The sequence below is a fragment of the Saccostrea cucullata genome, unplaced genomic scaffold, assembly GCF_032062105.1.
Source record: "Saccostrea cucullata isolate Sc308-1 unplaced genomic scaffold, CSIRO_AGI_Scuc_v1 ctg1123, whole genome shotgun sequence".
In the NCBI taxonomy this organism is placed as follows: Eukaryota; Metazoa; Mollusca; class Bivalvia; order Ostreida; family Ostreidae; genus Saccostrea; species Saccostrea cuccullata.
This window is the reverse complement of record NW_026930107.1, coordinates 1,469-15,168: the sequence shown is the minus strand read 5'-3', so window position 1 is coordinate 15,168 and position 13,700 is coordinate 1,469. Positions and strand designations below refer to the sequence as shown.

The 13,700-nt window shown below is 37.1% G+C and overlaps 2 pseudogenes; both read right to left on the bottom strand.

The window, feature by feature from the left end:
• Positions 1 to 4,008: 4,008 nt before the first annotated feature.
• Positions 4,009 to 7,655, bottom strand: LOC134282938 (uncharacterized; annotated as a pseudogene).
• A 1,636-nt stretch (positions 7,656 to 9,291) lies between these two features.
• On the bottom strand, positions 9,292 to 13,286 carry LOC134282942 (uncharacterized; annotated as a pseudogene).
• Between the last annotated feature and the right edge of the window lie 414 nt (positions 13,287 to 13,700).

Sequence of the window (13,700 nt, the reverse complement as noted above, 5' to 3'; positions counted from 1 at the left end):
GCACTTGGTCTGCCATGAAATTCTTCATACATTTATTGATTCTGATATGTTTTTGGTTAATTTTATTTCCCATTCCCAAAGGTACAAAATGCCAATACCTTCTTGGTAGGATGGCAGACCAAAAGAGGGTGGTACTTGGCCATAATGCATTAAATCTAAATAATGTACATTGTGCATTTTCTGAGAAAGTTTTTGAAGTGATTAATTCAGTGGTTAGGTCATTTGAACCTAAATGTATGATAAGAGAAAGTCTGGTGGGCTCTGGTTTTTTGACATTTCATTTACAGTTTTTTGTAACTCTTCCCATTTAAGTCCTCTTACTCCCTTCCACAGGATTGAAGCCTTTAAGTTGAGGTTGGTTCCACCAGGCCTGCTAGCTGCAGCCAGTCCAGCCCAGTATGGGATTGATGATCCAACTATTCATATTGTTTTATCTGAAATGCTTCGGTAAAGTTACTTGAGAGCACCTTTGTTTGTGCGGGTGTTGCTTGTAAGGTATTTGTGGAGTATGCGTGGAATGTGTAATTTATTTATTTATTTTTTTATAGCAGTATGTAGAGTTAACTAATATGCTGGGCAATTTATTGCGGGCGGATGTAAGTCAAAAATGAGTTAGATTTCCATACACCCATTTCCTTTATCTGCGTATCAGGATCCGGAGTTCCGCGTTTTGCCAATTCTGTGGCCATGCCAATGCGGAAACTATAAGACCTATAGTGACCTTGCACTTGGAGAAATGAGAAGTACGTATCTAAAACTGCCTGAAATTGAAAACGGGTAATCGGTGTACCACTACATGAACAAACAATGTATCTGTATTGGGTGGTCTTAACTGCAAATAAGGCTCGATTGTTGCTTTTGGACAAAATTGCGTGTCAGGTAATTTTTGTATTTGCAGAACTGAACTTTTGCCTATTTGATCTGTTTTGGATCTATTCATTTTTATGAAAAATTGACTAGCTTTGCTTTTGGAGATGTCTGTAATGCACAAAGATAGAATTTCATTACCTCTAAGCAAACAAAAAAAGGTAAGAGTGTAGGCTGCGGAAAACAGTGAAGTCTCGAATGGTGAGCGGCATACTGATTTTAAGGTCTGTATAATTTTACCAAACAGCTGAAATGATATGGGGAGTCGCATGTCTTTACTTAACCACCAGACCTCCTAACACCCTCGATAGATTTTGTAACACTGAAATTTTTTGTATTGTCCTGAAGCCCGTTGATTTTGTGATAATAAGATATTGCGCTAATGTATAGACATATAGTTCTGTAAGTGAAGTTATTGATTGAAAGATATGCAACGAATTGTAACAGCTGATGAACTGGGACAGGCCAGCTTTGATCCAACCCATAGTGAGCAGTGAAATTTTTTTACTTTGTTAATGCAATGTTATAAGCCTGGTGAGTATTGGGTGCTAACGACCTATACAAAAGTCTTGAAACTTCCTGTTCTAAATGTCCCAAATGTGACGTGATAGCGGTGTGGGCCACTGGTCTGCCTCTGGTGCAAGTCGTCGAAATCTGGCCCATTGTGAGCTAGATAATGCATCAGCAATGGAATTTTCTTTTGTGCGTATGTATTTGCTGTTATCTGAATATTATTCGTGTACTGCAGTAAAAGTAATACAATCTTTCTGACAATATTCATAACTCTGTCCGATTTAGAAGATAGCGTGTTAAGGACATGTACTACTGCCATGTTGTCAATGTGGAATAGGATTTTTGTGTTTTGTAAAAGCCCATGCCACAGTGTAATAGCTACCATAACTGAAATAATAAATTTCAAGAAATGTCATGTCTCTGGTGATACCCAAATTAGCCCAAAACTGAGGCCAGGACCCAGATGCCCATCCCCCCCCCAAAAAAAAATAAATGCCAAATCCTCCGTTGCTTCCCCCTGCACTATCAGTGAAAAGTTGTATGATTTGATTATCTAAAAATTGGGTTTTGATCACTGAAACACCGTTATATGACCGCAGAAATACTTGCCAAATAAGGAGGTCTTGCTTAACGTTGTTAGTACGCCTAATTCTGTTGTGAGGTTTTGAAACTCCGATTGTTGCTCTGATGAGGCGCCTGCAAAAGGCAGGACCAGGGGCAACCACCCTACAAGCAAAATTAAGTTGACCTATGAGCGATTGAAGTTCTTGCAAAGTAACATTTTTTGAGAAGAGGAAGGAATTGATGACATGCCTCAACTTATCTAACTTTTCTGCTGGCAGAGCCATAGTCAAGTTTTTACTCAAGCCCTAGAGGGGCTTGAGTTATCTAAAACGATGCTAGGTCATCGATTTACTCAGTTTAAAAACACAAAAAAAATATAATTTTGCAGATAAAAATATTTCTAGAAACAAAAATGAAGCTTATCTTGAAAACATCTGTATATGAAAGATATTAAGTGTTAAATAATGGATTTTATTCTATGGCGAATGAACAATTAGTGAAGCTCTGCAGTCACAACAGTTTCTATACAGAGATTTCGCGCTTTTCTTTGCGGAGGAATCTCAGGTAACATTTTACAGTCGCCGACAAAGCATCCTTGGACGAGTCCACTGCAGACTCTGAAAGGTGGCGCGGGTTACCCCATTGTTAACAAATTCTCATGGCTAGAAAATACATGGCTGTACCCCCCCCCCCAACTGAAATTGCTTTTCACAGGCCTGCAAATGATGTGTACTTTGAGTGACAGCAAAATAGTAGAACAAAATGAATGTTGAATTCTTGTATTATCTGAAGCCTTGGTAACGGAATCTATATCATAACTTCTTTTGGATTCGTACGGAATATTTATTGGACATGCCGCTCAGCTAGATGAACCCCATTGTCTCAAGCCACGGTCCGGAGTAGGAGACTGTCATACATTTTGGCCGTAATTTGCAACTACTGGGCTTGTAGCAAGCTATTTAGATTGATGTATATATTAAATGATGAACGTCATTAAGCAAAAAATACAAAAACGTAAATAGTTGAAGTATACTTAATATCTACATAAAAAATCATTAAAGAAACGGTAACGTTATTATGCTTTATATTTCTTCTAATTAAATTCAATATATGCCAATTTCGTTTCATGTACATGTAATTTATTCAACTGGAATATTGAACTCAATAGCCCACATCTTATACCATTTTATGATATTATTTGACTTTCTACAGCTTGAGTATTTCTGACGTTTTGTCAGTATATACTTGTTGTTGTCAAAAAGGATACCAAGAAACACATGTTGAGTAGATGGTCCGACAGTTTTGTCTGCGGCTATTGGAACACCCAACTCTTCGCAAAGGGACTTAAACTTGTCAAGGGTATCGTGGCAAACTGAAGAAAATTTGGGTCCACAAAAAAGAAAATCATCTAAATAGTCCAAGATAAACTTATTGCCTGTATGCTGTTCAGTTAACCAATGAAAAAAATATGCAAATTTCTCCCAAAGCGCACAGCTTATTGAGGAACCAAATGGGACCATTTTGTTAAAATAAAAGAACCCTTCTAACTTAGAGCCCAACAGATCAAAATCAGCTGGAGAAATAGGCAGAAGTCTAAAGGCAGATTTTATGTCTGACTTTGCCAAAAAAGTTCCCTTCCCTAGCTCTGCAATCATTTCTGCTGCCTCGTCAATGCTCTAATATTTGACTTAACATTCTGTGGAATCTATGAAAAAGATTACTAAATCTTCATGAGGGTATGATATGTGATGTATTATCCTCATGTCCCCATCTTTTTTAGGGACCAAACCCAATGGTGACACTTGAATGTTTAAAAAGGGGGTTGTGGGAAAGGCCCAGCTACTCGGTTGAGTTGTAATCCTTTCTTGATTTTTAAGTGTGCTGTGGGCAAATTTTTGTACAAACGTGGGAGGTTTTTACTTAACCGTGTTCTCCTAGGACCAAGGTACTGCAGTCTAAACCCAAATTTAAAACCCTGAAGCAGAAATTGAGAATGTTCATAACCTTGTAAATTTTCGTAGTGAGTCAAATTTAATTGGAGTATGCCCTAATGTATATAGATGTTTATTTCCTTGCGCAGTTGACTCTAGGATGATTTCCTCTGCACTGACTGCAAGCGTGGCTGCAGCGGCATCTGGGGAAGAAAGTACAGAATTTACCCTGGCTGTATATATTACAGCTTAAAGGATGTTTGGCACTTGTCTGTGTTGTTTTAGGGGGGAAATGTTGTGATGTGTTCTTGGAATATTGACCTACAATGGCTTTAGCATGAGCATATTCTTGTGGCTGTGGTGTATAATTGAGATTTGATTGATTGTTGACATACATAAGCCAGAATTCACTGTGGATCCCCCCCCCCCCACGACATTGTTGGGTTTGACACTCTGCGTAGTCGAAATTGTTCGTCGTACTTATACCGATTATAATAAAAATACGAACGACTAGCTGCCAGGCGGATGTCTTGCATATATATATTTAAGCATTTCTTGAGCTTTTGCCTCACTGTGTTCGAAAATGATACTCATGTACAATTAAATCATAAAATCTGACGTCCACTTTTCGATACTTAACTGAGAGTTCTGTTTTCGCTTGACAGCACATAAACGGACATTTTTAAAATGAACTTCCCCTTGTGAATCCAATTCATCTAATTCCGTTTCAGATTTTAGCAAGAGAGAAAGATCTATAAATTGCCCCTCCAATATTTTCAATTTAAGCTTATGTGGTACATGAGCGGCTATACTGTCCGCTGAGCAAGTTTGCTGATTTGGTAAACCTGCCCTGTGAATGAATGACTCACCGGGGGGTCGGTTGTCAAAATGCTTACGTCTGCAGGGAGATGGCCTTGAGACTCTTCGGGAACTGGCACCTCCTCCGGGCACTGTGACTGTGCCTCAGCGGGGCTTTGGGTGCGGCGATTTTTTCTCCCCTTTGCCCGAGCTGACGAACCCATCGGCCTCTTTCGATTGTTACTTTCGTCTTTAGTTTTCACAGGCGGCATGCTTCTTCTTCTAAGATAAAAAACTTGTGGGGTTTTCAGCAGGGGTATACCGGATATCGAGTATAATTAACTCGTATGAAGCTTGCGAGATAACTCATACATAGTTTAAACAATCAATACAGGGCGTCCCAAAATCAATACTGACTATTTGATGTAAAATCAAATAATCCTGATTGTTTGTGATCATTGACATTCTTCTGGACACTTGTATTATGTATGATCATTGACACTGAGAACAGTATTATTATGTAACTTGGTCATTTATATAACAGTTAAAAAAAAATATTGTTAAAATAAGAATGTTTAAATTGTACATTTATGTATGTTGAAATGCCCCTCGGGGCCCTTGATTGGTAAATAAAATATCTTGTATTTGTAATAAACAATACAATACTCAAAGCCGGTGCGGTGTGCATCATTTATATATTAGTATATGGGGATAACGAACAGAAATCAAGCTCAAAATTCAATTGAAGTCATAAACATTGGTAGCAGAGAAAACATTGGCCTCTAAAAACATCAAATGGGTGAAATTAAGTACCATTGAGAAGTCAATATTCCCTGTCGAACGGGTACAATCTCCGTGTACATGTGCTCCTTTCCATGATCGGGGAAATGGCGAAAACCATAGAAAATTTAGAGCAAAAGTAATGGTCTCGGTCTGTACAAAATTGTAAGTCTATTTTCGAATTAACAATGGATTTATTAACTTATTCATTAAAACATTGCCATAGTGAATTTAAAAATTGTTCATATGTAAAACATGCCCTTGCGTAGCGAATCAACCTGGAGAAATAAAACCCACATACAAGTGAAAAGTATACACTTATAGTGTACATGCATATTGCTTTATAACTAGGAGAGGTGAAAGCCAGAAATATTGATGTAATCATATACAATTTTGTCGTAAGATCACAATGAACATCTGTTTTATGGTACAATAGCCTTATTTAAATAAAACGTGACAGACACTGTTAGTAGTGTCTTTATTTAAGATTTCAAATCAACATAGAAATGAAAATGAAATTTTTGTTAATGGAGAAAACGTTGTCGAGATATCTTAGTGTTGGAATGATGGTCACAATGAAAGGTTTCTTCTGTCCTTTCCTTGCGACATTCTTGAGCAAATTCTACTTTATATGAATAGAAAAGTAGTTTTGCAAAAAAGGTAGGAATAAATATATTTAGGAAGGGCCATACTTTAACGGATCCATTTTTAATTTTACACACCAATATGAAATTCTGATTATCACTTGTCTACTGAAATAAAACATATTTGGATGATTGAAAATAAGTAAAAATTTTATAAGTGCGCTTAAACTGAAGTAAGGTATAATGATGTATGTTTAAGGCCAAATGTTTTAGTTTTGGTTTGATATTATTTACTTCAATCTTAACACAGAATCTGAGAAATCCTGAATCATTTTGGACAGGTCTATTGTGGAAAGAATAGAAATAACTTGCTGATTTCCAGTTTGCTTTCTCCATGATTTGTTTGACAGATAACCCAAACTTGTTTGCTTTAGACGTACCAGCTCCTCTAGTAGAATGAGCTTTAAAATATCTGTAGTAATCTCTGAATCTTCTAACACTATTTTGAGCCATACAATTGTGCAAGACTTAACAGACTTGTGTGGTTTCAAAAAACTAAGAAAAAATTACTTTCTCCTTTTCTAATAGGTTCTGTGCTCTCTAAATATTGCAAAATGTGTTTTCTGACATCAAGTAGTTCACTTTCAAACTGACTGAATACCAACTTCATAGGCTCTTGACCTACCCTTCTTGTTTTAGTCAGCTGCACAACCTTAAACTCTATTTCCTTTGGGTAAATTTGCATATGATTCAAATCTAAATGGTACAATTCTGATGACCTGCACTGAAAGCTGTTGACAAAGCCATGAGACTGGCAACTTTCAATGTTAACAATTTTAAGCCTAAATTTTCACAAGGCCCTAATGAAATTAGATATTTTAATACAATACCAACATCTCATGTTTGAGTGTATCTGGGCATAGGTGGTCTACAATTAAACACCCCCGACATAACCTGCTTGATGAGGTTGCTTTGGCCTACTTTAATACCATTGATTTCTGGGTGGAAAGCTGAAATTGCTGATCTATAACTGTTTACAGACATGTACCCATAACCTTTTTGGAACAATTCTGACAAGAAATTAGCTATATGTTCCAAAGAGGAGAGAAAGGGCTTAATTTGTCTGCTGTTACACCAGCTAGCCCAGTGTTTCCAGCAGCTGTTGTAAGCTGCTTGAGTTCCCTTTCTCCAAGATGCTGCGAGTAATTCGGAAGTGTTTGTTGATAAACCTTGCACCTCTTTATTTTGCCTGAAATTTTTCAGGCCACTAATTTCAGTGTCCCGTTGACTATCAGAGGGTGTGCCCCCCCCCCCCCCCCCCTAGTGACAGAAGAAGGTCTCTCTGTGGTGGTAGAAGAATTGGTTTTACAATGGACATGTTCAATGCCATTGGGTAATAAGGTTGTGTCTGCCATGACGGTGTCACAATGACCAACTCTTCCTTCTCTTTCTGGACTTTGGCTATGAATCTCTGTATCAGACAAAATGGTGGAAATGCATAAGCTTTCATCTCTCCACATTTCGCTAGGAATGCATCTGTTTCCATAGGAAATGGGTCGGGTTTCCAGCTCATGTATTTCTCCAACTGTGGATTTAGCCTGTCCGCAAACAAATCCATTTCTGGAGAACCCCATTGTAAATTTATCTGTGTAAATATATTTGGGTTCAGTCTCCAGCTGTTTCACTGGCGACACATTCCTGCTTTCCCAATTGCAATCTGTTTTCTGATTGAGAACTCCAGGAAGGTGTTCCGCTGTTAGAGTTATTTTCTTTTCTAGGCAATACTACCATAGATCTTTTGCTATGTTTGTTAAAATGGGCGATTTTGTCCCCCCCCCCCTCCCCCATCTTGTTCACATAAGTAACCGTAGTTACATTGTCCATCCTCAGATGAATGTGTACATTTACCTTGTTCTTCGTCCTTGATCTTACAGCAATATATGCAGCTTTCAGTTCTAAGGCATTTATGTTTTTTTCTCTATCGGGCTCCATAGACCCCCCATTTTTTCCTGTGAAAATGGGCAATTGAACACCCATCCCATTGTAGATGCATCTGTCTCTATAACAAGATCTGGTTCTTTGGTTATTATTTGTTTCCCATTCCAAACCTCTAACTGTTGGATCCACCAAGAAATTTCTTTTTTACATTCCTGAGATAGTGTGATTTTGTTCTTGTAACTGTTTTCTTTGACAAGATATTTCGTTCTGTAGATTTGTAATTCCCTGACAAAAGTGAGGCTGGAATTACTGCCTCTACTGTTGCATTCAATGATCCAACTAAACTTGCCAATTCTTGGATTGTAATGTGGTTGGATCCTATTGCGTTTTGGCATTTCATTTTTATGTTCTGAATTTTGTCCTGAGGTAAATAAACACTCATTTCTAATAATAACCAAATAAGGTAATCGCATGTACGATAAGGCTTCCCAGAGAATATTGTAGTGTACTTTCTGCATGCACTTCACTGAACTACAAATGTATAACGTCATAATTGAAAATGACGTCAAGTCACTGCATACTTGAGCTGTAATAATGGGGAGTGTGAGAAACTTTACACCTTATTTCAATCTGCATATTAAGTTGCAGAATGCTAGTTTAAAGTAAACGTGTTTTTATCATTCTTTCAAAAGTCTAATATATCCGAATAATTTAGATAACTTTGCTTTATTACTCTTACTAAAGAGTCAGCTTGTTAAAACAACCGACGTGGACAGAGGCAGAATTCATAATATGTGTATAAAGGAGCCTGGCGCAGGATGTTAATGAGGATTTATTTAATATCCTTTGTGGAAATATGAAAGAGGAGTTTCCCCTCTAACTGAATCCTGCTTGTGAAAAATGTATGATGGCTTTGTTTTAAAACAGATGACGATATTCAGCGGAAAATACCCTCAGATTTGTCGGTAAGTTGAAGTTAATATGAAATAAATTGTTCCAAAGAAATAGTATAACTTTTCCCAAGCACATTTCGGTTTAACAAGGATGCAACGAGTATATTATGTGACAAAATGTTAATAATGATTGTGTTAATAACCTACGACAAAGCGATTTATGTGAAACATTTCAGAAATGAAGAAATGACCGTCACGTGATCAACAAGGTCATGTGACATTGTAACAGATATGTTTATATATAGCCTAGAGGATTCTCTGTATGAATTTGGCGTACTGAAGTATATAACTTAAAAATAAAACTCTAAATAATCTTTGCAATGCAGTGTTACGTTTTAAATGCAATTTAAGCTCCGGGAAGCCTTAACAGTACTGCGATCTCTGTCCTTCATCAACCCTTCTTTGGTTTGATTCAGCAGTAGAATGTCGTCCAGGTAGATTACCAGTCGAATCCCCATTCTGCGCAAAAATGCTGTGATAGGTTTCATAACTTTTGTAAACAGACGGGGACCGGCTGCCAATCCGAATGGAAGACTCGTGTACTGAAGGAGTTGTCCCCCCAACTGAATCTAGGTATTTTCTGTGAGCTTGGTGTATTGGAATGCAAAAGTATGCATCCTTCAAATCTATTTTGCACATGAAGTCATTTTTTATCATCATGTTTTTCACTACTTGGAAACCTTCCATTTTGAAATGTTCTAAGCGTTTTAGATTGAAAATGGGACGTGACCCCCCATCTTTTTGGGGGCGTACAAACAAAGTGGTTAGGAACTGATCTTGAACTATGTTATTGGGGTCTACAATCTCCACCGCTCTTTTTTGTAACATCTCTTGAATTTCTGCATCTAGAATTTGAAATTCTTTCTCTGAATAATTTATTTTTGGGACAGATGTATGACTAGGTGTTTTTAAGAAATACATTTTGTACCCTTCTAACTCTGTCAAGACTGAAGTGTCTTTTGTAATCTTTTCCCAATTTGAAACAAAATGCTTTAGTCTGCCCCCAAGGGAATTTGATTTTGTACAATCTCTCTTAATTTTAATTTTTCTACACCTGGGTGGAGATTGTGATGATCCCTTAGAACTTTTGACATCTGTTCTACTACTATCGATATATTTACATGTAACGTCATTGACAAACTTGACATACCTCTGTTTCTTTGTAATGGCGCCTTTGCCGGTGCCTCTTGAGTAGCTCGACCCTCTGGACTTTCTCTGGTCATCAGAGGGTCCCTGCCGAAAGATCTGGTCAACACTTTGTCTTGGTTTCTTGTTGACAGGTCTGGCGATGTTACGAAAGCCCAGAAGGCTCATTCGAGATTCGAGTTTCCAAATACGAGATTCGAAATTCGAGATTCAACATTCGAAATTCGAGATTCCAAATTCGAGTTTCGAGATTCAAGATCCAAACGAACCAATCAAAAGCGGGTTCAACATTTAATTACTTCCCTTTATTATGTTTTTACTATCAAGAAATAATGCAATACATTTATATCAAATGGGTCATTTGATTAAATTACAATGCAAGAAAAAGTGTTATATATATTAGAAGGAAATTTAAATAATTAATGGATTTTTGATCAGCAAAAAATATATCAATTTATATCATAGATTCTTAAATATTAAATAGATTACATAAATCAGGAGTATATATAATTTTGTATCTCGACTAATTACCGGCCAGGAGGCGCTCGGCTCTATGATATAAAAGTTTGAAGTTGCTGTGCGTTTCTGTGGAGTTAAAACAATTTAAATAAAAAAAATATTTAACATTAAAATATAGTAGTATATTAAAAAGAGCGTCTAAAGGTTAAAGAAGAACGCACCATAAGCATAAAATTAAAAATTCTTACGAAGAATGAGGTAAATATTTCATCAAATCCTATTATGTTTGAGGTGCGGAGAAAATTAGGACATGTGTTGGGCGTAGTCTAAAGCAAAGACTGCGTTATGTATATTACACAATTTTACTTTCTCTATTCAAACTGGATTTGTTGTTCGTATTTATTTTTAAATGACGTGTACATATGTACATATATAAACATTTTGAAACATATGTTTAAATGTTAATTCATTAAAAGACTTCACAGGCTACAGAATATTACAAGATTTGGCCTCTAGCAGGCGAGGATAATGCACGTTTTACAATGTGCCAAGAAATTTCCCGCTACAACTCAAAGAGAAGAAATGTAGTGGCGGATCTAGAGGGACCATGAAAGGAACAATTAATTGGTTTGCGGCCGATTTTTGACGCTTGCGTCAATATATGTTTCTTGTCTTAATTTTTAGAAAAACACAGGTACGTGTGGACAAGACCCACCCCACCCCCTTGATATTGAATCCCAGGGCTTATTTCTCTGTTATGTGTAACCTTACAATACGAAAAAATCGCTGGCGTACGTAAAACCCCCAGAATAATCGCTCAACCAAAAAAAAAAAAAAAACAAAACAAAACAAAATAAAAAACACTATTTATTACCCCACTTTACAAGAAAGAATGCTGTTTACGGAGAAAATGTGGGATTAGTACGTGATGCAGAGTCAGTCCGATAGCATGGACTAAGACAGAAATACATTGTATATTTAGAGACAGTGCAGTGGCGGATCCAGAGGGGCGGGGGAGGGTTACGGGGGTTGCAACCCCCCCCCTTTGGATTTGCACTTTAAGAGAAAGAGAAATAAGAAAGTTCCAATTTTTTCGTTGTGATTTTACTATAGAAAATGTAAGGTGAAAGGCTAATGTTGTATTATATAAAGAAATTCGGTTGTAAAAGCAAAATAAAAACCCTCCCTTTACAAAATAGGATTTTCAGGTTCGGAGATTTATTTTCCTTTCTTTTTCAAAAACTTTCTGGTAATATATACAAGTACTTTTTCCCAGATTAATCAACGTCCCACTTTCAAAAACCATACTCCACCCTGTATCGATATTCTATTGAGTTATTTAACTATATGAATGTGTACAACGTACGTTTTAACTGTTCTCGCCCTCAACCCCCGCTTTAGAAAAATACTTCAACCACCCCTTTGAAAAATTTCTGGATCCGCGCCTGCAGTGTGAATCGACATTTAAAGTTAAAACAAAATAAATGCATTTAATACCAGAGGGGGTACAACGTAAACAGACTGGGGTGGCATATCTTTCTCTTATAATGTGTAGTGGGTATTTGGGGGGGGGGGGGATGTTGAGCGATTATAACACTTTTTCTTGCATTGTAATTTAATCAAATGACCCATTTGATATAATTATATTGAATTATTTCTTGATAGTAAAAACATAATAAAGGGAAGTAATCAAATGTTGAACCCGCTTTTGATTGGTTCGTTTGGATCTTGAATCTCGAAACTCGAATTTTGAATCTCGAATTTCGAATTTTGAATCTCGAATTTGAATCTCGTATTTGGAAACTCGAATCTCGAATGAGCCTTCTGGGCTTTCGTACGATGTCCCTCGACATTTCTCGTGAACGCTTTCTGTCTTTCGATTTCCTGTACAGGGTCGTGTAAAAGTCGTTCCCAATCAAGACCGACTTGTCTTGAAATTTTGTTTCGTTTTCACGCAACATGCTCTTTGCTTTCTTTGTACTTTTGAGAATTTTGGCGAGGAAATTCAGTCTTCGTTCGTAAAGACACGCAACATTCACTTGACCAATCATGAGTATAGTTTTTCCAACAAGTTCACCACTTCCTCGATTTCCATACTAGACGTAGTGTCCTCATGAGCTTTGTCCATTTCGTCCCAAATTCTAGATAAGAGTCCCATGCAATGAGAGACTCGTTTCTGTACAAATTTCAGTGAAAAATAGTGCATTTTCAAGAACTTCATAGACTTGTGATCCGCCGCTAAGTCCTCTACATAATCGTCGACATCCGGCGGATTCAAAAATTGGTTGCGTGGTATAGGCGCATCCTCTAAAATGCGGGAGCGAATGTTTTTCCTCAGATAAATGAAGTTTGAAATACTTCTTGGCATACTTTGTTTTACTTTTATCAAGCATGTTTTCCGTCTCATCACTGAGCGGATCAAAACGCTTAGCGTCTAGTTCATCACCAGAATCGGCCTGTGGCTCGTCACGGCTATGCGACTGTGTCAATGGCGACTTGTAAGTGAAATTGTCAATTTCACCATCCTCTTCTGATGAACTATCATCTTCATAAGGATCGGACGGATCACTGTCGTCTTCATAGCGATCTTTGTCTATCGCTCCCTTTTTCATTCTTTTCTTAGGGATGCTATAACTTCCCGACTTTTTGGGGTCGCCATCTTGGCCATACAAGAGTTTTTTATCTGCATGATTTGCAGAATTGCCATCTTGGCCCACATCTGCCCCGTCTGGACTACAAACAGGACTATCCATGTCCAAATCAAAAGGCTGCACCAAAGTAAGTAAAAATATTAAGGTTAAACGCAAAATCCACAAGGATTAAAGTAGATAAGTAATAGATAAAAAAAATTTCGTCTGCTATATCAACAAAGCCAAACGGAAGAAGGAAGATCTCGCGAGATCTGTTTCTTTAAATAGGCTGGGATTACCGGAAGCCAGATAGAATACATCATTACACCTTACTTCAGTTTTATGAAATATAATTTAGCAAATATATATTTGTTTATTATAGTGTCATTGTGCATACAATTAGGCATTTAATATACATTGTTTATGGAAATTAATACTTAGCACTCTGTCCGTAGGATCTATATGTCATTTAGTACATACACAAAGACAAAATTTTAATTGTCTTTAGTGACCTAAAACTTTATAGTTTTTTATAGA